Source organism: Idiotropiscis lumnitzeri, unplaced genomic scaffold (genome assembly GCF_059441095.1).
Source record: "Idiotropiscis lumnitzeri isolate Australia: NSW breed Sydney's pygmy pipehorse unplaced genomic scaffold, RoL_Ilum_1.0 HiC_scaffold_56, whole genome shotgun sequence".
In the NCBI taxonomy this organism is placed as follows: Eukaryota; Metazoa; Chordata; class Actinopteri; order Syngnathiformes; family Syngnathidae; genus Idiotropiscis; species Idiotropiscis lumnitzeri.
In genome coordinates, this window is record NW_028283594.1 from 424,424 (window position 1) to 449,130 (window position 24,707).

General features: G+C 45.8%; 1 long non-coding RNA gene across 1 annotated transcript in view; it reads right to left on the reverse strand.

Moving 5' to 3' along the window:
- Nucleotides 1–869: 869 nt before the first annotated feature.
- LOC148315694 (uncharacterized) overlaps nucleotides 870–24,707 on the reverse strand; it is a 31,851-nt gene continuing 8,013 nt past the window's right edge. Inside the window, exons 3-5 of the long non-coding RNA XR_015840679.1 lie at nucleotides 12,411–12,511; nucleotides 11,727–11,820; nucleotides 870–976 (exon numbers count right to left, since the gene is read on the reverse strand). This is a non-coding gene — a long non-coding RNA (uncharacterized LOC148315694). The remainder of the gene's footprint in view (nucleotides 977–11,726; nucleotides 11,821–12,410; nucleotides 12,512–24,707) is intronic.

Genomic DNA, 24,707 nt, shown 5'->3' on the forward strand with positions numbered 1-24,707 from the left:
AGCGTTGTTTTATTGCCGAACCGTGCAATGCCACTCCCACAACTTTTCACGAAAAAGGATGAATTTCGTATTGTGACATCCTCATGGCCGAAACAGTCCTCCGAGCATATATGAGGGCGACCTTGTTGAGTTGCACGGAGAAAAACATCCAAGAAAATAACTTGTATTAGCTTTTACCAGTTGGTGGCGCTACTACTACGATGAAAAATAAGTTGGTAGATGTCTTCAGGGCTGAAGTATCCTCAAATGTGTACAACTTCGAGAAGATAGGATCATCTGAGTCATGTTGCCGGAGCTTTTGTTGCCACAAAGTACAATCGGACTTTTCAGCACCGTAATAGCCACGCCTTTTGCCAAAACGTCACAAATTCGGCAGAGAGTAAGATCATTGTCTTGAGTCTTTTCTGACTAATTTTCAGTCGGATTCGTCAAAAGGGCACCGTGCAGTACGTGAAAATTAAAATAAAAACAAATTTTTGATTCCACTTGGCGGCGCTGTGTGTATAACAAAATAATAACATTAAGATGTCTTCAGGTCGGGACATTTTATTTACAGGTGAAGGTTTGGATTTTTAGGAGCATGTGCAGGGGAGTTATTAAGCATTCATTTATTTGTATTAGGTTCATTTTGTCTTCTTATTATTGATATTTGACTGATTCATTAAAAGCAGACAATTATGTTTTAGGTAAATTTTTTACCTGACATGTTTCGGCGAGTCTTTCGCCTTCTTCAGAGTGTCGCATGATGGTGTCTTGAGACCCGTCTTTATCAGCTGATGTTCCATGAGGGTGTGACTTACCTGTCAAAAAAATTAAAAATCAGAGCAGTAAAAGAATAAGCACAACATGAACATTACAAATCAGCAATCACTGACCACTGCAAAAGGGAAAACCACATCATGGACCGGGAGAAGGGCAGGGTTATCCGCACCGAAGAGAACAAACAACAGCGCTGGATCAGAGAGGCCATTGAGATCTGCAAGCGAGGCATAAAAACCATGAACAGAGACAAGGGAGCCTTTATCCTCTCGACCACCTGGAGCAGCATCTTGGCGGAGTGAACGGACAGCGGGGGGTGTGACTTGCCTTCATTCTTGTGACAGGTAAGTCACGCCCTCATTGAACATCAGCTGATAAAGACGGGTCACAATACACCATCATGTGACACTCTGAAGAAGGCGAAAGACTTTTGTATTGTGACATCCTCAAGGCCTAAACACTCATCCGAGCAAATATAAGGTAGATTTTGTGAACCTGCCCGGAGAAAAACATCAACGAAAATAATTTGTATTTGTTTTAACCAGTTGGTGGCGCTACCACTGCGATCAAAAATAAGTTGGCAGCCGTCTTCAGGGCCTGAATATCCTCAAATGTGAAAAATTTCGAGAAGATGGATCATCTGAATCATTTTGCAGGAACTTTTGTTGCCACGGAGAATAATCAGACTCTGCGGCACCGCAATAGCCACGCCCTTCGAAGGAAAGTCACAAAAATAGGGATAGCGTAAGATCAATGTCTTGAGTCTTTTCTAGCCAATTTTCAATCGGATTCGTTAAAAGGGCACCGTGCAGTACGTCAAAATGTAAAAAATGATATTGATTGGCGCAAGGTGTATAACAGAATATAAACATATAGATGTCTTCAGGTACCGACTCTTTATGTACATGTGAAGTTTTGGATTTTTAGCAGCATGTGCATGAGAGTTATTAAGCATTTTGTCCATTGCGGCGAAGGAAATCTTAAGTGAAAACTTTGAAGCCCCGCCCCCGTCATATAGTATTTCGGAAACAAAAGATTTTAGCCCCAGTGTTTGTCCCAGGTCTTAAGATGCTACAGACAGAATTTTAAGGCAATCAGATGAAGCCTTTAGGATCAGGGTGCAAAAGAATGACCCCTGTAAACATGCAAAAAAGGGCAAAAGTCGGACTTTCAAAAATTCATAACTCACTTCCTGTTCATATTAGACGTTAAAATATCAAATTTTTCGCCATGCCCGATGAGACTGCCAAGTTTGGTGAGTTTTTGTGCATGTTTCGGGGGTCAAAAATGCGATCGAACAATCGGAAAAATAATAATAATAATAATTTCAACAAAAACAATAGCGACTTCGCAGCGGTCGCTGCTCAGGCCCTAATAATAATAATAATAATAATAATAAAAGTAATAATATTTTCTACAAAAACATTAGGGACTTCGCAGCCGTCGCAGCTCGGGCCCTAATAACAATTTCTAGAAAAACGATAGGGACCTCGCAGCGGTCACTGCTCGGGCCCTAATAATAATAATAATAATAATTTCCACAAAAACAATGGGGACCTCGTAGCGGTTGCTGCTCGGGCCCTAATAATAATTTCTACATAAACAATAGGGACCTCGCCGCGGTCGCTGCTCGGGCCCCAATAATAATTTCTACACAAAGTCCATTGTGGTGACCCGCCCCTTTTAAGTAAATTCAAAATGGCCGACTTCCTGTAAAACCTAGCTCATTGCTCCAAGAGACTTTTTTGTAGGTCTTGGTCTTATACATACAGTGAACCCTCGCTACTTCGCGGTTCACCTTTCGCGGGTTCAGTTCTTCGCGGGTCTAAAAAATATTCGGGGGCATTGTAGTTTCGCCGAGCGGCACGACGGGCGCTGGAGCGGTTAGACGGCCGGCGTGCGCCGAAGAAGAGCGTGGGCGAAGAGGAGAGTGGACGAAGAAGAGCACGTTCCCCCGGACACGATCGGTGGCGACGTTTCGCGCGGTTCGGACCGTACCAGGGCTCCGGCCGGCGTGCGTGGCAGTTAAGCCGTAGAGGAGCACCGTCCCCGGGCACGGGCGGTGCCAAGCGGCCCCTAAGTTTAACCGAATGGAAGCTCTGGAGGAGGAGGGCATGCTCGCGTCACAGTAAGCCGAAGAGGAGCACCTTCGCCGGGCACGGGCGGTTCCAAGCGGCCCCTAAGTTTAACCGAATTGAAGCTCCGGAGGAGGCGGGCATGCTCGCGTCACAGTAAGCCGAAGAGGAGCACCTTCCCCGGGCACGGGCGGTGCCAAGCGGCCCCTAAGTTTAACCGAATGGAAGCTCCGGGGGAGGAGGGCGGGCGTGTGTCACAGTTAAGCCGAATTGGAACACCTCTTCCGCCCGGGCACGAACGGAGCGCGAAGCTGTCAGTTATGAATGAATAAATGAATAAATAAATAAATAAATAAAGAATGCCACCTTTCATTTCACAGGGAACACCGGACGGCGTACCAGCAGGTAAAAGTCGGAGTAATTAAATAAATACAAAAAGAATGGCTGGGGAATAAAAAAATAATACGTTTTAATAATAATTTGTTTTTTTTGTTATAACATGAATTTCACTCTCTCTCTCTCTCTCTCTCCCCGTATATATATATACATATATATATATATATATATACATATATATATATATATATATACATATATATATATATATATATATATATATATTTATTATATATATATTGTATTTTCTTTTAAGCATTTTTGAAGGTGCGCCGCTACTTCGCGGATTTTCAGTTTCCGCGGGTGGTCTCGGTCCCCATTAACCGCGATAACCGAGGGTTCACTGTACTCCATAAAATTTACAAAAAGCGAGGTGAAACACTCAACCAGGGCTGCTTTTTTGAACATTTCTCGAGGGCCATGGCGAGCCATTTCAAAAAAGCTGCACAACTAACGTATAAAATATTGCTAAATTTGCTCTGCCTGATGTGTGTGTCAAGTTTCACGAGTTGTCGTTCATATTTAGAACCTCATAATCAGCGTTGTTTTATTGCCAAAAAGTGCAATGCCACTCCCACAACTTTTCACGAAAAAGGATGAATTTCGTATTGTGACATCCTCATGGCCGAAACAGTCCTCCGAGCATATATGAGGGCGACCTTGTTGAGTTGCACGGAGAAAAACATCCAAGAAAATAACTTGTATTAGCTTTTACCAGTTGGTGGCGCTACTACTACGATGAAAAATAAGTTGGTAGATGTCTTCAGGGCTGAAGTATCCTCAAATGTGTACAACTTCGAGAAGATAGGATCATCTGAGTCATGTTGCCGGAGCTTTTGTTGCCACAAAGTACAATCGGACTTTTCAGCACCGTAATTGCCACGCCTTTTGCCAAAACGTCACAAAACTCGGCAGAGAGTAAGATCATTGTCTTGAGTCTTTTCTGACTAATTTTCAGTCGGATTCGTCAAAAGGGCACCGTGCAGTACGTGAAAATTAAAATAAAAACAAATTTTTGATTCCACTTGGCGGCGCTGTGTGTATAACAAAATAATAACATTAAGATGTCTTCAGGTCGGGACATTTTATTTACAGGTGAATGTTTGGATTTTTAGGAGCATGTGCAGGGGAGTTATTAAGCATTCATTTATTTGTATTAGGTTCATTTTGTCTTCTTATTATTGATATTTGACAGATTCATTAAAAGCAGACAATTATGTTTTCGGTAAAATTTTTTACCTGACATGTTTCGGCGAGTCTTTCGCCTTCTTCAGAGTGTCGCATGATGGTGTCTTGAGACCCGTCTTTATCAGCTGATGTTCCATGAGGGTGTGACTTACCTGTCAAAAAAATGAAAAATCGGAGCAGTAAAAGAACAAGCACAACATGAACATTACAAATCAGCAATCACTGACCACTGCAAAAGGGAAAACCACATCATGGACCGGGAGAAGGGCAGGGTCATCGGCACCGAAGAGAACAAACAACAGCGCTGGATCAGAGAGGCCATTGAGATCTGCAAGCGAGGCATAAAAACCATGAACAGAGACAAGGGAGCCTTCATCCTCTCTACCACCTGGAGCAGCATCTTGGCGGAGTTAACGGACAGCGGGGGGCGTGACTTGCCTTCATTCTTGTGACAGGTAAGTCACGCCCTCATGGAACATCAGCTGATAAAGACGGGCCACAAGACACCATCATGTGACACTCTGAAAAAGGCGAAAGACTTTCGTATTGTGACATCCTCAAGGCCTAAACACTCATCCGAGCAAATATAAGGTAGATTTTGTTAACCTGCCCGGAGAAAAACATCAACGAAAATAATTTGTATTTGTTTTAACCAGTTGGTGGCGCTACCACTGCGATCAAAAATAAGTTGGCAGCCGTCTTCAGGGCCTGAATATCCTCAAATGTGAAAAATTTCGAGAAGATGGATCATCTGAATCATTTTGCAGGAACTTTTGTTGCCACGGAGAATAATCAGACTCTGCGGCACCGTAATAGACACGCCCTTCGAAGGAAAGTCACAAAAATAGGGATAGAGTAAGATCAATGTCTTGAGTCTTTTCTAGCCAATTTTCAATCGGATTCGTTAAAAGGGCACCGTGCAGTACGTCAAAATGTAAAAAATGATATTGATTGGCGCAAGGTGTATAACTGAATATAAACATATAGATGTCTTCAGGTACCGACTCTTTATGTACATGTGAAGTTTTGGATTTTTAGCAGCATGTGCAAGAGAGTTATTAAGCATTTTGTCCATTGCGGCGAAGGAAATCTTAAGTGAAAACTTCGAAGCCCCGCCCCCGTCATATAGTATTTCGGAAACAAAAAATTTTAGTCCCAGTGTTTGTCCCAGGTCTTAAGATGCTACAGACAGAATTTTAAGGCAATCAGATGAAGCCTTTAGGATCAGGGTGCAAAAGAATGACCCCTGTAAACATGCAAAAAAGGGCAAAAGTCGGACTTTCAAAAATTCATAACTCACTTCCTGTTCATATTAGACGTTAAAATATCAAATTTTTCGCCATGCCCGATGAGACTGCCAAGTTTGGTGAATTTTTGTGCATGTTTCGGGGGACAAAAATGCAATCGAACAATCGGAAAAATAATAATAATAATAATTTCTACAAAAACAATAGGGACTTCGCAGCGGTCGCTGCTCAGGCCCTAATAATAATAATAATAATAATAATAATAAAAGTAATAATATTTTCTACAAAAACAGTAGGGACCTCGCAGCCGTCGCAGCTTGGGCCCTAATAACAATTTCTAGAAAAACAATAGGGACCTCGCAGCGGTCACTGCTCGGGCCCTAATAATAATAATAATAAAAATAATAATAATTTCCACAAAAACAATGGGGACCTCGTAGCGGTCGCTGCTCGGGCCCTAATAATAATTTCTACATAAACAATAGGGACCTCGCCGCGGTCGCTGCTCGGGCCCCAATAATAATTTCTACACAAAGTCCATTGTGGTGACCCGCCCCTTTTAAGTAAATTCAAAATGGCCGACTTCCTGTAAAACCTAGCTCATTGCTCCAAGAGACTTTTTTGTAGGTCTTGGTCTTATACATACGGTGAACCCTCGCTACTTCGCGGTTCACCTTTCGCGGGTTCAGTGCTTCGCGGGTATAAAAAATATTCGGGGGCATTGTAGTTTCGCCGAGCGGCACGACGGGCGCTGGAGCGGTTAGACGGCCGGCGTGCGCCGAAGAAGAGCGTGGGCGAAGAGGAGAGTGGACGAAGAAGAGCACGTTCCCCCGGACACGATCGGTGGCGACGTTTCGCGCGGTTCGGACCGTACCAGAGCTCCGGCCGGCGTGCGTGGCAGTTAAGCCGTAGAGGAGTACCTTCCCCGGGCACGGGCGGTGCCAAGCGGCCCCTAAGTTTAACCGAATGGAAGCTCCGGAGGAGGAGGGCATGCTCGCGTCACAGTAAGCCAAAGAGGAGCACCTTCCCCGGGCACGGGCGGTTCCAAGCGGCCCCTAAGTTTAACCGAATGGAAGCTCCGGAGGAGGCGGGCATGCTCGCGTCACAGTAAGCCAAAGAGGAGCACCTTCCCCGGGCACGGGCGGTGCCAAGCGGCCCCTAAGTTTAACCGAATGGAAGCTCCGGGGCAGGAGGGCGGGCGTGTGTCACAGTAAAGCCGAATTGGAACACCTCTTCCGCCCGGGCACGAACGGAGCGCGAAGCTGTCAGTTATGAATGAATAAATGAATAAATAAATAAATAAATAAAGAATGCCACCTTTCATTTCACAGGGCACACCGGACGGCGTACCAGCAGGTAAAAGTCGGAGTAATTAAATAAATACAAAAAGAATGGCTGGGGAATAAAAAAATAATACGTTTTAATAATAATTTGGTTTTTTTGTTATAACATGAATTTCACTCTCTCTCTCTGTCTATATATATATATATATATATATATATATATATATATATATTTATTATATATATTGTATTTTTTTTTAAGCATTTTTGAAGGTGCGCCGCTACTTCGCGGATTTTCAGTTTTCGCGGGTGGTCTCTGTCCCCATTAACCGCGATAACCGAGGGTTCACTGTACTCCATAAAATTTACAAAAAGCAAGGTGAAACACTCAACCAGGGCTGCTTTTTTTAACATTTCTCGAGGGCCATGGCGAGCCATTTCAAAAAAGCTGCACAACTAACGTATAAAATATTGATAAATTTGCTCTGCCTGATGTGTGTGTAAAGTTTCACGAGTTGTCGTTCATATTTAGAACCTCATAATCAGCGTTGTTTTATTGCCGAACAGTGCAATGCCACTCCCACAACTTTTCACGAAAAAGGATGAATTTCGTATTGTGACATCCTCATGGCCGAAACAGTCATCCGAGCATATATGAGGGCGACCTTGTTGAGTTGCACGGAGAAAAACATCCAAGAAAATAACTTGTATTAGCTTTTACCAGTTGGTGGCGCTACTACTACGATGAAAAATAAGTTGGTAGATGTCTTCAGGGCTGAAGTATCCTCAAATGTGTACAACTTCGAGAAGATAGGATCATCTGAGTCATGTTGCCGGAGCTTTTGTTGCCACAAAGTACAATCGGATTTTTCAGCACCGTAATAGCCACGCCTTTTGCCAAAACGTCACAAAATTCGGCAGAGAGTAAGATCATTGTCTTGAGTCTTTTCTGACTAATTTTCAGTCGGATTCGTCAAAAGGGCACCGTGCAGTACGTGAAAATTAAAATAAAAACACATTTTTGATTCCACTTGGCGGCGCTGTGTGTATAACAAAATAATAACATTAAGATGTCTTCAGGTCGGGACGTTTTATTTACAGGTGAAGGTTTGGATTTTTAGGAGCATGTGCAGGGGCGTTATTAAGCATTCATTTATTTGTATTAGGTTCATTTTGTCTTCTTATTATTGATATTTGACTGATTCATTAAAAGCAGACAATTATGTTTTAGGTTAATTTTTTACCTGACATGTTTCGGCGAGTCTTTCGCCTTCTTCAGAGTGTCGCATGATGGTGTCTTGAGACCCGTCTTTATCAGCTGATGTTCCATGAGGGTGTGACTTACCTGTCAAAAAAATGAAAAATCAGAGCAGTAAAAGAACAAGCACAACATGAACATTACAAATCAGCAATCACTAACCACTGCAAAAGGGAAAACCACATCATGGACCGGGAGAAGGGCAGGGTCATCCGCACCGAAGAGAACAAACAACAGCGCTGGATCAGAGAGGCCATTGAGATCTGCAAGCGAGGCATAAAAACCATGAACAGAGACAAGGGAGCCTTCATCCTCTCTACCACCTGGAGCAGCATCTTGGCGGAGTGAACGGACAGCGGGGGGCGTGACTTGCCTTCATTCTTGTGACAGGTAAGTCACGCCCTCATGGAACATCAGCTGATAAAGACGGGCCACAAGACACCATCATGTGACACTCTGAAGAAGGCGAAAGACTTTCGTATTGTGACATCCTCAAGTCCTAAACACTCATCCGAGCAAATATAAGGTAGATTTTGTTAACCTGCCCGGAGAAAAACATCAACGAAAATAATTTGTATTTGTTTTAACCAGTTGGTGGCGCTACCACTGCGATCAAAAATAAGTTGGCAGCCGTCTTCAGGGCCTGAATATCCTCAAATGTGAAAAAGTTCAAGAAGATGGATCATCTGAATCATTTTGCAGGAACTTTTGTTGCCACGGAGAATAATCAGACTCTGCGGCACCGTAATAGCCACGCCCTTCGAAGGAAAGTCACAAAAATAGGGATAGAGTAAGATCAATGTCTTGAGTCTTTTCTAGCCAATTTTCAATCGGATTCGTTAAAAGGGCACCGTGCAGTACGTCAAAATGTAAAAAATGATATTGATTGGCGCAAGGTGTATAACTGAATATAAACATATAGATGTTTTCAGGTACCGACTCTTTATGTACATGTGAAGTTTTGGATTTTTAGCAGCATGTGCAGAGAGTTATTAAGCATTTTGTCCATTGCGGCGAAGGAAATCTTAAGTGAAAACTTCGAAGCCCCGCCCCCGTCATATAGTATTTCGGAAACAAAAAATTTTAGCCCCAGTGTTGGTCCCAGGTCTTAAGATGCTACAGACAGAATTTTAAGGCAATCAGATGAAGCCTTTAGGATCAGGGTGCAAAAGAATGACCCCTGTAAACATGCAAAAAAGGGCAAAAGTCGGACTTTCAAAAATTCATAACTCACTTCCTATTCATATTAGACATTAAAATATCACATTTTTCGCCATGCCCGATGAGACTGCCAAGTTTGGTGAATTTTTGTGCATGTTTCGGGGGTCAAAAATGCAATCGAACAATCGGAAAAATAATAATAATAATAATTTCTACAAAAACAATAGGGACTTCGCAGCGGTCGCTGCTCAGGCCCTAATAATAATAATAATAATAAGAGAAGATAAGATAAGATGTCCTTTATTAGTCCCACAATGGGGGCCAAGGCGAGCAGTGGCGACGGGTCGTCGGATGCTGCCGCGGCCAGAGCGGGGCGCGGTGGTGGGTCCTCGTGCGTCGCCGAGACTGAGGCGTGACGCGGCGGCGGACCGTCGTCCATCGCGGGCACCGGAACCGGGAGCGGCGGCTGGTCGTCGACCCCTGCCGAGACAAGAATGTGGAGCGGCGGTGAGTCGCCGTCCACCGCCGAGGCAGAAACCAGGAGCGGCCGTGGGTCGTCGAGCGCTGCCGGAGCCAAGGCGAGCAGTGGCGACGGGTCGTCGGATGCTGCCGAGGCCAGAGCGGGGTGCGATGGTGGGTCGTCGTGCGTCGCCGAGGCTGAGGCGTGACTCGGCGGCGGACCGTCGTCCATCGCAGGCACCGGGACCGGGAGCGGCGGCGCTTCATCAGGCGCCGCTGGGACCGATACGGCAGGCGACTGCTCGTCGTCCACCACGGGTGCAGGGACCGGGAGTGACGGCTGCGGGCCGTGTTCTGCCAAAACGTGAGCTTGGAGCGGAGGCAAGGCGTGCCCCACCGGAACATGGGCTTGGGACGGACGCACAACGTGCTCCGCCGGAACGTGAGCTTGGGACGGACGCGCAGCGTGCTCCTCCTGAACGTGAACCTGGGTCGGAAGCAGGGTGTGCTTCCCCTGAACGTGGACTTGGGACGGACGCACAACGTGCTCCGCCTGAACGTGAGCTTGGGACGGACGCACAGCGTGCTCCGCCTGAACGTGAGCTTGGGACGGACGCACAGCGTGCTCCGCCTGAACGTGAACTAGGGACGGACGCCGGACGGGCTCCGCGTGAACGTGAACTTGGGTCGGGGGCAGGATGTGCTCCGCCTGAACGTGAACTTGGTTCGGGCGCACAGCGTGCTCCGCTGGATCGGGAGCTGGGATCGCCATTGGGGCCCCGGGACGGGGCTCGGCCGCTGACGGGGAGCCGGGACACGGCTCAGCAGCTGGCGGGGAGCCGGGACTGGGCTCAGCAGCTGGCGGGGAGCCGGGACTGGGCTCAGCAGCTGGCGGGGAGCCGGGACTGGGCTCAGCAGCTGGCGGGGAGCCGGGACTGGGCTCAGCAGCTGGCGGGGAGCCGGGACTGGGCTCAGCAGCTGGCGGGAAGCCGGGACTGGGCTCAGCAGCTGGCGGGGAGCCGGGACTGGGCTCAGCAGCTGGCGGGGAGCCGGGACAGGGCTCAGCAGCTGGCGGGGAGCCGGGACAGGGCTCAGCAGCTGGCGGGGAGCCGGGACAGGGCTCAGCAGCTGGCGGGGAGCCGGGACAGGGCTCAGCAGCTGGCGGGGAGCCGGGACAGGGCTCAGCAGCTGGCGGGGAGCCGGAACGGGGCTCGGCCGCCTTCGAGGAGTCGGCACGGGACTCTGGAGGCTGCGGCTCGCATGGAGGCGGCGGGGTCCGTGCAGCGGGAGCTGCATTGGTCACTGCTGCAGGCGTGGAGGCGACAGCGGGCCGGGTGCAGCAGTCGATCCGGGCACAGCCGAACCGGGAACCCTGATCCCTGTCAGCCTGCCGCCATAGGGAATCAGGAAAACGGGAGACCTGAGGGACCGTGACTGCGGGGGCTGGTGAACGCGAGCTAGGAGAAGCCAGGGGAGCGTGATCCGGTGCTGAAACTGATGGTGAACGATGTGCGCGACGTGACCGTGACTTCCGGGATTTGGGACGTGAAGCGCGCGAGGGGGAGTGGGAGGTGGTCGCGAAAAACTCAAATGGCTCGGGGGGAGGAGGGTGACGGCTCAAAAATAACTCCGCGTTGCGCTGAGCGACTAAGAGAGTGGCAATATATTCAAAATCATAGTCGTGATCTGGATCGGAAAAAATGTGAGGGGCAAGGTGCTCAAAATCAAACTCGTGACCGGACTTACTCGAACCGTGAGGGGGTGAAAGGGCTTGGTGCTCAAAATCGTCCTCGTAATCCGAATCTATGATCAGGTGAGGGGGTATGACAGGCTGGTAATCGGTGCTGTAATCGGGGGGCAAAAGGGGAGAAACAGACGTCGAGCGGAAAATGGAACCTACTTGAAGGACACGGGGTTGGTCGGCAGGCTGAGGGGGGTTGTCCGTCCGGCGGCGTCATGAGCCTCTCGCTGGGTCCTTCTTTGGTCGGGTCATTCTGTCAGGACTCGCCGGTCGGCGAGGAGGAGGTGGACCCAAAAGGCGAGGAGGCAGAGAGGTCAGAAACATGAAGGGAATTTATTAACTGAAACAACCAGGGCAAACAATGTGGCAGGGTGAAAAATAACAAAAGACAAACTTAACGTAACCAGACTGGGAGGCAGGGCGAGGAACAACACTGAAAGACGGGAACGAAGAGGGGAACCAGAGCATGAACATGAACAAGGAGCAGAACGTGAACAAAGGTGGTCGTGGCTGTCCGTGATTTTCGGCAATGACCCGACACTGGGTTGAGAGCATGGAAGGCTTAAGTAGTCCGGTAATCAGGGGAGCAGATGGGGAGCAGGTGTGTGATCGTTGATGAGGAGCAGGTGCGTGGCTGGTGAGGGCGAGGTGCTGAGGGGAAACGCCCCTGCTCAGCTGATCAAAACAGACAGGAAAAGGCACATGGCAGGAAGGAGGGGAGAAAATAACAACAAAAACAATAACAAAAACCGCATGCATATGAAAACAATAACAAAAGGCTGTCATGCCCGACGCGGATCATGACAAGCACAACATGAACATTACAAATCAGCAATCACTGACCACTGCAAAAGGGAAAACCACATCATGGACCGGGAGAAGGGCAGGGTCATCCGCACCGAAGAGAACGAACAACAGCGCTGGATCAGAGAGGCCATTGAGATCTGCAAGCGAGGCATAAAAACCATGAACAGAGACAAGGGAGCCTTCATCCTCTCTACCACCTGGAGCAGCATCTTGGCGGAGTGAACGGACAGCGGGGGGCGTGACTTGCCTTCATTCTTGTGACAGGTAAGTCACGCCCTCATGGAACATCAGCTGATAAAGACGGGTCACAAGACACCATCATGTGACACTCTGAAGAAGGCGAAAGACTTTCGTATTGTGACATCCTCAAGGCCTAAACACTCATCCGAGCAAATATAAGGTAGATTTTGTTAACCTGCCCGGAGAAAAAAATCAACGAAAATAATTTGTATTTGTTTTAACCAGTTGGTGGCGCTACCACTGCGATCAAAAATAAGTTGGCAGCCGTCTTCAGGGCCTGAATATCCTCAAATGTGAAAAATTTCGAGAAGATGGATCATCTGAATCATTTTGCAGGAACTTTTGTTGCCACGGAGAATAATCAGACTCTGCGGCACCGTAATAGCCACGCCCTTCGAAGGAAAGTCACAAAAATAGGGATAGAGTAAGATCAATGTCTTGAGTCTTTTCTAGCCAATTTTCAATCGGATTCGTTAAAAGGGCACCGTGCAGTACGTCAAAATGTAAAAAATGATATTGATTGGCGCAAGGTGTATAACAGAATATAAACATATAGATGTCTTCAGGTACCGACTCTTTATGTACATGTGAAGTTTTGGATTTTTAGCAGCATGTGCAGGAGAGTTATTAAGCATTTTGTCCATTGCGGCGAAGGAAATCTTAAGTGAAAACTTTGAAGCCCCGCCCCCGTCATATAGTATTTCGGAAACAAAAGATTTTAGCCCCAATTTTAGCCCCAGTGTTTGTCCCAGGTCTTAAGATGCTACAGACAGAATTTTAAGGCAATCAGATGAAGCCTTTAGGATCAGGGTGCAAAAGAATGACCCCTGTAAACATGCAAAAAAGGGCAAAAGTCGGACTTTCAAAAATTCATAACTCACTTCCTGTTCATATTAGACGTTTAAAATATCAAATTTCTCGCCATGCCCGATGAGACTGCCAAGTTTGGTGAGTTTTTGTGCATGTTTCGGGGGTCAAAAATGCAATCGAACAATCGGAAAAATAATAATAATAATAATTTCTACAAAAACAACAGGGATTTCGCAGCGGTCGCTGCTCAGGCCCTAATAATAATAATAATAATAATAATAAAAGTAATAATATTTTCTACAAAAACAATAGGGACCTCGCAGCCGTCGCAGCTCGGGCCCTAATAACAATTTCTAGAAAAACAATAGGGACCTCGCAGCGGTCACTGCTCGGGCCCTAATAATAATAATAATAATAATTTCCACAAAAACAATGGGGACCTCGTAGCGGTCGCTGCTCGGGCCCTAATAATAATTTCTACATAAACAATAGGGACCTCTCAGCGGTCGCTGCTCGGGCCCCAATAATAATTTCTACACAAAGTCCATTGTGGTGACCCGCCCCCTTTTAAGTAAATTCAAAATGGCCGACTTCCTGTAAAACCTAGCTCATTGCTCCAAGAGACTTTTTTGTAGGTCTTGGTCTTATACATAGAGTGAACCCTCGCTACTTGGCGGTTCACCTTTCGCGGGTTCAGTGCTTCGCGGGTCTAAAAAATATTCGGGGGCATTGTAGTTTCGCCGAGCGGTACGACGGGGCGCTGGAGCGGTTAGACGGCCGGTGTGCGCCGAAGAAGAGCGTGGGCGAAGAGGAGAGTGGACGAAGAAGAGCACGTTCCCCCGGACACGATCGGTGGCGACGTTTCGCGCGGTTCGGACAGTACCAGAGCTCCGGCCGGCGTGCGTGGCAGTTAAGCCGTAGAGGAGAACCTTCCCCGGGCACGGGCGGTGCCAAGCGGCCCCTAAGTTTAACCGAATGGAAGCTCCGGAGGAGGAGGGCATGCTCGCGTCACAGTAAGCCGAAGAGGAGCACCTTCCCCGGGCACGGGCGGTTCCAAGCGGCCCCTAAGTTTAACCGAATGGAAGCTCCGGAGGAGGAGGGCATGCTCGCGTCACAGTAAGCCGAAGAGGAGCACCTTCCCCGGGCACGGGCGGTGCCAAGCGGCCCCTAAGTTTAACCGAATGGAAGCTCCGGGGGAGGAGGGCGGGTGTGTGTCACAGTTAAGCCGAATTGGAGCACCTCTTCCGCCCGGGCACGAGCGGAGCGCGAAGCTGTCAGTTATGAATGTATAAAAGAATAAATAAATAAATGAATAAAGAATGCCACCTTTCATTTCACAGGGCACACCGGACGGCGTACCAGCAGGTAAAAGTCGGAGTAATTAAATAAATACAAAAAGAATGGCTGGGGAATAAAAAAATAATACGTTTTAATAATAATTTGGTTTTTTTGTTATAACATGAATTTCACTCTCTCTCTCTCTCTCTCCCCGTATATATATATATATATATATATATATATATATATATATTTATTATATATATTGTATTTTCTTTTAAGCATTTTTGAAGGTGCGCCGCTACTTCGCGGATTTTCAGTTTCCGCGGGTGGTCTCGGTCCCCATTAACCGCGATAACCGAGGGTTCACTGTACTCCATAAAATTTACAAAAAGCGAGGTGAAACACTCAACCAGGGCTGCTTTTTTGAACATTTCTCGAGGGCCATGGCGAGCCATTTCAAAAAAGCTGCACAACTAACGTATAAAATATTGATAAATTTGCTCTGCCTGATGTGTGTGTCAAGTTTCACGAGTTGTCGTTCATATTTAGAACCTCATAATCAGCGTTGTTTTATTGCCAAACAGTGCAATGCCACTCCCACAACTTTTCACGAAAAAGGATGAATTTCGTATTGTGACATCCTCATGGCCGAAACAGTCCTCCGAGCATATATGAGGGCGACCTTGTTGAGTTGCACGGAGAAAAACATCCAAGAAAATAACTTTTATTAGCTTTTACCAGTTGGTGGCGCTACTACTACGATGAAAAATAAGTTGGTAGATGTCTTCAGGGCTGAAGTATCCTCAAATGTGTACAACTTCGAGAAGATAGGATCATCTGAGTCATGTTGCCGGAGCTTTTGTTGCCACAAAGTACAATCGGACTTTTCAGCACCGTAATAGCCACGCCTTTTGCCAAAACGTCACAAAACTCGGCAGAGAGTAAGATCATTGTCTTGAGTCTTTTCTGACTAATTTTCAGTCGGATTCGTCAAAAGGGCACGGTGCAGTACGTGAAAATTAAAATAAAAACAAATTTTTGATTCCACTTGGCGGCGCTGTGTGTATAACAAAATAATAACATTAAGATGTCTTCAGGTCGGGACATTTTATTTACAGGTGAAGGTTTGGATTTTTAGGAGCATGTGCAGGGGAGTTATTAAGCATTCATTTATTTGTATTAGGTTCATTTTGTCTTCTTATTATTGATATTTGACAGATTCATTAAAAGCAGACAATTATGTTTTCGGTAAATTTTTTACCTGACATGTTTCGGCGAGTCTTTCGCCTTCTTCAGAGTGTCGCATGATGGTGTCTTGAGACCCGTCTTTATCAGCTGATGTTCCATGAGGGTGTGACTTACCTGTCAAAAAAATGAAAAATCAGAGCAGTAAAAGAACAAGCACAACATGAACATTACAAATCAGCAATCACTGACCACTGCAAAAGGGAAAACCACATCATGGACCGGGAGAAGGGCAGGGTCATCCGCACAGAAGAGAACAAACAACAGCGCTGGATCAGAGAGGCCATTGAGATCTGCAAGCAAGGCATAAAAACCATGAACAGAGACAAGGGAGCCTTCATCCTCTCTACCACCTGGACCAGCATCTTGGCGGAGTTAACGGACAGCGGGGGGCGTGACTTGCCTTCATTCTTGTGACAGGTAAGTCACGCCCTCATGGAACATCAGCTGATAAAGACGGGCCACAAGACACCATCATGTGACACTCTGAAGAAGGCGAAAGACTTTCGTATTGTGACATCCTCAAGGCCTAAACACTCATCCGAGCAAATATAAGGTAGATTTTGTTAACCTGCCCGGAGAAAAACATCAACGAAAATAATTTGTATTTGTTTTAACCAGTTGGTGGCGCTACCACTGCGATCAAAAATAAGTTGGCAGCCGTCTTCAGGGCCTGAATATCCTCAAATGTGAAAAATTTCGAGAAGATGGATCATCTGAATCATTTTGCAGGAACTTTTGTTGCCACGGAGAATAATCAGACTCTGCGGCACCGTAATAGCCACGCCCTTCGAAGGAAAGTCACAAAAATAGGGATAGAGTAAGATCAATGTCTTGAGTCTTTTCTAGCCAATTTTCAATCGGATTCGTTAAAAGGGCACCGTGCAGTACGTCAAAATGTAAAAAATGATATTTATTGGCGCAAGGTGTATAACTGAATATAAACATATAGATGTCTTCAGGTACCGACTCTTTATGTACATGTGAAGTTTTGGATTTTTAGCAGCATGTGCAAGAGAGTTATTAAGCATTTTGTCCATTGCGGCGAAGGAAATCTTAAGTGAAAACTTCGAAGCCCCGCCCCCGTCATATTGTATTTCGGAAACAAAAAGTTTTAGCCCCAGTGTTTGTCCCAGGTCTTAAGATGCTACAGACAGAATTTTAAGGCAATCAGATGAAGCCTTTAGGATCAGGGTGCAAAAGAATGACCCCTGTAAACATGCAAAAAAGGGCAAAAGTCGGACTTTCAAAAATTCATAACTCACTTCCTGTTCATATTAGACGTTAAAATATCAAATTTTTCGCCATGCCCGATGAGACTGCCAAGTTTGGTGAATTTTTGTGCATGTTTCGGGGGTCAAAAATGCAATCGAACAATCGGAAAAATAATAATAATAATAATTTCTACAAAAACAATAGGGACTTCGCAGCGGTCGCTGCTCAGGCCCTAATAATAATAATAATAATAATAATAATAAAAGTAATAATATTATCTACAAAAACAATAGGGACCTCGCAGCCGTCGCAGCTTGGGCCCTAATAACAATTTCTAGAAAAACAATAGGGACCTCGCAGCGGTCACTGCTCGGGCCCTAATAATAATAATAATAATAATTTCCACAAAAACAATGGGGACCTCGTAGCGGTCGCTGCTCGGGCCCTAATAATAATTTCTACATAAACAATAGGGACCTCGCCGCGGTCGCTGCTCGGGCCCCAATAATAATTTCTACACAAAGTCCATTGTGGTGACCCGCCCCCTTTTAAGTAAATTCAAAATGGCCGACTTCCTGTAAAACCTAGCTTATTGCTCCAAGAGACTTTTTTGTAGGTCTTGGTCTTATACATACAGTGAACCCTCGCTACTTCGCGGTTCACCTTTCGCGGGTTCAGTGCTTCGCGGGTATAAAAAATATTCGGGGGCATTGTAGTTTCGCCGAGCGGCACGACGGGGCGCTGGAGCGGTTAGACGGCCGGCGTGCGCCGAAGAAGAGCGTGGGCGAAGAGGAGAGTGGACGAAGAAGAGCACGTTCCCCCGGACACGATCGGTGACGACGTTTCGCGCGGTTCGGACCGTACCAGAGCTCCGGCCGGCGTGCGTGGCAGTTAAGCCGTAGAGGAGCACCTTCCCCGGGCACGGGCGGTGCCAAGCGGCCCCTAAGTTTAACCGAATGGAAGCTCCGGAGGAGGAGGGCATGCTCGCGTCACAGTAAGCCGAAGAGGAGCACCTTCCCCGGGCACGGGCGGTTCCAAGCGGCCCCTAAGTTTAACCGAATGGAATCTCCGGAGGAGGAGGGCATGCTCGCGACACAGTAAGCCGAAGAGGAGCACCTTCCCCGGGCACGGGCGGTGCCAAGCGGCCCCTAAGTTTAACCGAATGGAAGCTCCGGGGGAGGAGGGTGGGCGTGTGTCACAGTTAAGCCGAATTGGAGCACCTCTTCCGCCCGGGCACGAGCGGAGCGCGAAGCTGTCAGTTATGAATGAATAAATGAATAAATAAATAAAGAATGCCACCTTTCATTTCACAGGGCACACCGGACGGCGTACCAGCAGGTAAAAGTCGGAGTAATTAAATAAATACAAAAAGAATGGCTGGGGAATAAAAAAATAATACGTTTTAATAATAATTAGTTTTTTTTGTTATAACATGAATTTCACTCTCTCTCTCCCCGTATATATATATATATATATATACATATATATATATATATATTTATTATATATATTGTATTTTCTTTTAAGCATTTTTGAAGGTGCACCGCTACTTCGCGGATTTTCAGTTTTCGCGGGTGGTCTCTGTCCCCATTAACCGCCATAACCGAGGGTTCACTGTACTCCATAAAATTTACAAAAAGCGAGGTGAAACACTCAACCAGGGCTGCTTTTTTGAACATTTCTCGAGGGCCATGGCGAGCCATTTCAAAAAAGCTGCACAACTAACGTATAAAATATTGATAAATTTGCTCTGCCTGATGTGTGTGTAAAGTTTCACGAGTTGTCGTTCATATGTAGAACCTCATAATCAGCGTTGTTTTATTGCCGAACAGTGCAATGCCACTCCCACAACTTTACACGAAAAAGGACGAATTTCGTATTGTGACATCCTCATGGCCGAAACAGTCATCCGAGCATATATGAGGGCGACCTTGTTGAGTTGCACGGAGAAAAACATCCAAGAAAATAACTTGTATTAGCTTTTACCAGTTGGTGGCGCTACTACTACGATGAAAAATAAGTTGGTAGATGTCTTCAGGGCTGAAGTATCCTCAAATGTGTACAACTTCGAGAAGATAGGATCATCTGAGTCATGTTGCCGGAGCTTTTGTTGCCACAGAGTACAATCTGACTTTTCAGCACCGTAATAGCCATGCCTTTTGCCAAAACATCACAAAATTCGGCAGAGAGAAAGATCATTGTCTTGAGTCTTTTCTGACTAATTTTCAGTCGGATTTGTCAAAAGGGCACCGTGCAGGATGTGAAAATTAAAATAAAAACACATTTTTGATTCCACTTGGCGGCGCTGTGTGTATAACAAAATAATAACATTAAGATGTCTTCAGGTCGGGACGTTTTATTTACAGGTGAAGGTTTGGATTTTCAGGAGCATGTGCAGGGGAGTTATTAAGCATTCATTTATTTGTATTAGGTTCATTTTGTCTTCTTATTATTGATATTTGACTGATTCATTAAAAGCAGACAATTATGTTTTAGGTTAATTTTTTACCTGACATGTTTCGGCGAGTCTTTCGCCTTCTTCAGAGTGTCGCATGATGGTGTCTTGAGACCCGTCTTTATCAGCTGATGTTCCATGAGGGTGTGACTTACCTGTCAAAAAAATGAAAAATCAGAGCAGTAAAAGAACAAGCACAACATGAACATTACAAATCAGCAATCACTGACCACTGCAAAAGGGAAAACCACATCATGGACCGGGAGAAGGGCAGGGTCATCCGCACCGAAGAGAACAAACAACAGCGCTGGATCAGAGAGGCCATTGAGATCTGCAAGCGAGGCATAAAAACCATGAACAGAGACAAGGGAGCCTTCATCCTCTCTACCACCTAGAGCAGCATCTTGGCGGAGTGAACGGACAGCGGGGGTGTGACTTGCCTTCATTCTTGTGACAGGTAAGTCACGCCCTCATGGAACATCAGCTGATAAAGACGGGTCACAAGACACCATCATGTGACACTCTGAAGAAGGCGAAAGACTTTCGTATTGTGACATCCTCAAGGCCTAAACACTCATCCGAGCAAATATAAGGTAGATTTTGTGAACCTGCCCGGAGAAAAACATCAACGAAAATAATTTGTATTTGTTTTAACCAGTTGGTGGCGCTACCACTGCGATCAAAAATAAGTTGGCAGCCGTCTTCAGGGCCTGAATATCCTCAAATGTGAAAAATTTCGAGAAGATGGATCATCTGAATCATTTTGCAGGAACTTTTGTTGCCACGGAGAATAATCAGACTCTGCGGCACCGCAATAGCCACGCCCTTCGAAGGAAAGTCACAAAAATAGGGATAGAGTAAGATCAATGTCTTGAGTCTTTTCTAGCCAATTTTCAATCGGATTCGTTAAAAGGGCACCGTGCAGTACGTCAAAATGTAAAAAATGTTATTGATTGGCGCAAGGTGTATAACAGAATATAAACATATAGATGTCTTCAGGTACCGACTCTTTATGTACATGTGAAGTTTTGGATTTTTAGCAGCATGTGCAGGAGAGTTATTAAGCATTTTGTCCATTGCGGCGAAGGAAATCTTAAGTGAAAACTTTGAAGCCCCGCCCCCGTCATATAGTATTTCGGAAACAAAAGATTTTAGCCCCAGTGTTTGTCCCAGGTCTTAAGATGCTACAGACAGAATTTTAAGGCAATCAGATGAAGCCTTTAGGATCAGGGTGCAAAAGAATGACCCCTGTAAACATGCAAAAAAGGGCAAAAGTCGGACTTTCAAAAATTCATAACTCACTTCCTGTTCATATTAGACGTTAAAATATCAAATTTCTCGCCATGCCCGATGAGACTGCCAAGTTTGGTGAGTTTTTGTGCATGTTTCGGGGTCAAAAATGCGATCGTACAATCGGAAAAATAATAATAATAATAATTTCTACAAAAACAACAGGGACTTCGCAGTGGTCGCTGCTCAGGCCCTAATAATAATAATAATAATAATAATAAAAGTAATGATATTTTCTACAAAAACAATAGGGACCTCGCAGCCGTCGCAGCTCGGGCCCTAATAACAATTTCTAGAAAAACAATAGGGACCTCGCAGCGGTCACTGCTCGGGCCCTAATAATAATAATAATAATAATTTCCACAAAAACAATGGGGACCTCGTAGCGGTCGCTGCTCGGGCCCTAATAATAATTTCTACATAAACAATAGGGACCTCGCCGCGGTCGCTGCTCGGGCCCCAATAATAATTTCTACACAAAGTCCATTGTGGTGACCCGCCCCTTTTAAGTAAATTCAAAATGGCCGACTTCCTGTAAAACCTAGCTCATTGCTCCAAGAGACTTTTTTGTAGGTCTTGGTCTTATACATACAGTGAACCCTCGCTACTTCGCGGTTCACCTTTCGCGGGTTCAGTGCTTCGCGGGTATAAAAAATATTCGGGGGCATTGTAGTTTCGCCGAGCGGCACGACGGGCGCTGGAGCGGTTAGACGGCCGGCGTGCGCCGAAGAAGAGCGTGGGCGAAGAGGAGAGTGGACGAAGAAGAGCACGTTCCCCCGGACACGATCGGTGGCGACGTTTCGCGCGGTTCGGACCGTACCAAGGCTCCGGCCGGCGTGCGTGGCAGTTAAGCCGTAGAGGAGCACCGTCCCCGGGCACGGGCGGTGCCAAGCGGCCCCTAAGTTTAACCGAATGGAAGCTCCGGAGGAGGAGGGCATGCTCGCGTCACAGTAAGCCGAAGAGGAGCACCTTCCCCAGGCACGGGCGGTTCCAAGCGGCCCCTAAGTTTAACCAAATGGAAGCTCCGGAGGAGGAGGGCATGCTCGCGTCACAGTAAGCCGAAGAGGAGCACCTTTGCCGGGCACGGGCGGTTCCAAGCGGCCCCTAAGTTTAACCGAATGGAAGCTCCGGAGGAGGCGGGCATGCTCGCGTCACAGTAAGCCGAAGAGGAGCACCTTCCCCGGGCACGGGCGGTGCCAAGCGGCCCCTAAGTTTAACCGAATGGAAGCTCCGGGGGAGGAGGGCGGGCGTGTGTCACAGTTAAGCCGAATTGGAACACCTCTTCCGCCCGGACACGAACGGAGCGCGAAGCTGTCAGTTATGAATGAATAAATGAATAAATAAATAAATAATTAAAGAATGCCACCTTTCATTTCACAGGGAACACCGGACGGCGTACCAGCTGGTAAAAGTCGGAGTAATTAAATAAATACAAAAAGAATGGCTGGGGAATAAAAAAATAATACGTTTTAATAATAATTTGGTTTTTTTGTTATAACATGAATTTCACTCTCTCTCTCTCTCTCCCCCCGTATATATATATATATATATATATATATATATATATATATATATATATATATATTTATTATATATATTGTATTTTCTTTTAAGCATTTTTGAAGGTGCGCCGCTACTTCGCGGATTTTCAGTTTCCGCGGGTGGTCTCGGTCCCCATTAACCGCGATAACCGAGGGTTCACTGTACTCCATAAAATTTACAAAAAGCGAGGTGAAACACTCAACCAGGGCTGCTTTTTTGAACATTTCTCGAGGGCCATGGCGAGCCATTTCAAAAAAGCTGCACAACTAACGTATAAAATATTGATAAATTTGCTCTGCCTGATGTGTGTGTCAAGTTTCACGAGTTGTCGTTCATATTTAGAACCTCGTAATCAGCGTTGTTTTATTGCCAAACAGTGCAATGCCACTCCCACAACTTTTCACGAAAAAGGATGAATTTCGTATTGTGACATCCTCATGGCCGAAACAGTCCTCCGAGCATATATGAGGGCGACCTTGTTGAGTTGCACGGAGAAAAACATCCAAGAAAATAACTTGTATTAGCTTTTACCAGTTGGTGGCGCTACTACTACGATGAAAAATAAGTTGGTAGATGTCTTCAGGGCTGAAGTATCCTCAAATGTGTACAACTTCGAGAAGATAGGATCATCTGAGTCATGTTGCCGGAGCTTTTGTTGCCACAGAGTACAATCGGACTTTTCAGCACCGTAATAGCCACGCCTTTTGCCAAAACGTCACAAAATTCGGCAGAGAGTAAGATCATTGTCTTGAGTCTTTTCTGACTAATTTTCAGTCGGATTCGTCAAAAGGGCACCGTGCAGTATGTGAAAATTAAAATAAAAACAAATTTTTGATTCCACTTGGCGGCGCTGTGTGTATAACAAAATAATAACATTAAGATGTCTTCAGGTCGGGACATTTTATTTACAGGTGAAGGTTTGGATTATTAGGAGCATGTGCAGGGGAGTTATTAAGCATTCATTTATTTGTATGAGGTTCATTTTGTCTTCTTATTATTGATATTTGACAGATTCATTAAAAGCAGACAATTATGTTTTAGGTAAATGTTTTACCTGACATGTTTCGGCGAGTCTTTCGCCTTCTTCAGAGTGTCGCATGATGGTGTCTTGAGACCCGTCTTTATCAGCTTATGTTCCATGAGGGTGTGAATTACCTGTCAAAAAAATGAAAAATCATAGCAGTAAAAGAACAAGCACAACATGAATATTACAAATCAGCAATCACTGACCACTGCAGAAGGGAAAACCACATCATGGACCGGGAGAAGGGCAGGGTCATCCGCACCGAAGAGAACAAACAACAGCGCTGGATCAGAGAGGCCATTGAGATCTGCAAGCGAGGCATAAAAACCATGAACAGAGACAAGGGAGCCTTCATCCTCTCTACCACCTGGAGCAGCATCTTGGCGGAGTGAACGGACAGCGGGGGGTGTGACTTGCCTTCATTCTTGTGACAGGTAAGTCACGCCCTCATGGAACATCAGCTGATAAAGACGGGTCACAAGACACCATCATGTGACACTCTGAAGAAGGCGAAAGACTTTCGTATTGTGACATCCTCAAGGCCTAAACACTAATCCGAGCAAATATAAGGTAGATTTTGTGAACCTGCCCGGAGAAAAACATCAACGAAAATAATTTGTATTTGTTTTACCAGTTGGTGGCGCTACCACTGCGATCAAAAATAAGTTGGCAGCCGTCTTCAGGGCCTGAATATCCTCAAATGTGAAAAATTTCGAGAAGATGGATCATCTGAATCATTTTGCAGGAACTTTTGTTGCCACGGAGAATAATCAGACTCTGCGGCACCGCAATAGCCACGCCCTTCGAAGGAAAGTCACAAAAATAGGGATAGAGTAAGATCAATGTCTTGAGTCTTTTCTCGCCAATTTTCAATCGGATTCGTTAAAAGGGCACCGTGCAGTACGTCAAAACGTAAAAAATGATATTGATTGGCGCAAGGTGTATAACAGAATATAAACATATAGATGTCTTCAGGTACCGACTCTTTATGTACATGTGAAGTTTTGGATTTTTAGCAGCATGTGCAGGAGAGTTATTAAGCATTTTGTCCATTGCGGCGAAGGAAATCTTAAGTGAAAACTTTGAAGCCCCGCCCCCGTCATATAGTATTTCGGAAACAAAAGATTTTAGCCCCAGTGTTTGTCCCAGGTCTTAAGATGCTACAGACAAAATTTTAAGGCAATCAGATGAAGCCTTTAGGATCAGGGTGCAAAAGAATGACCCCTGTAAA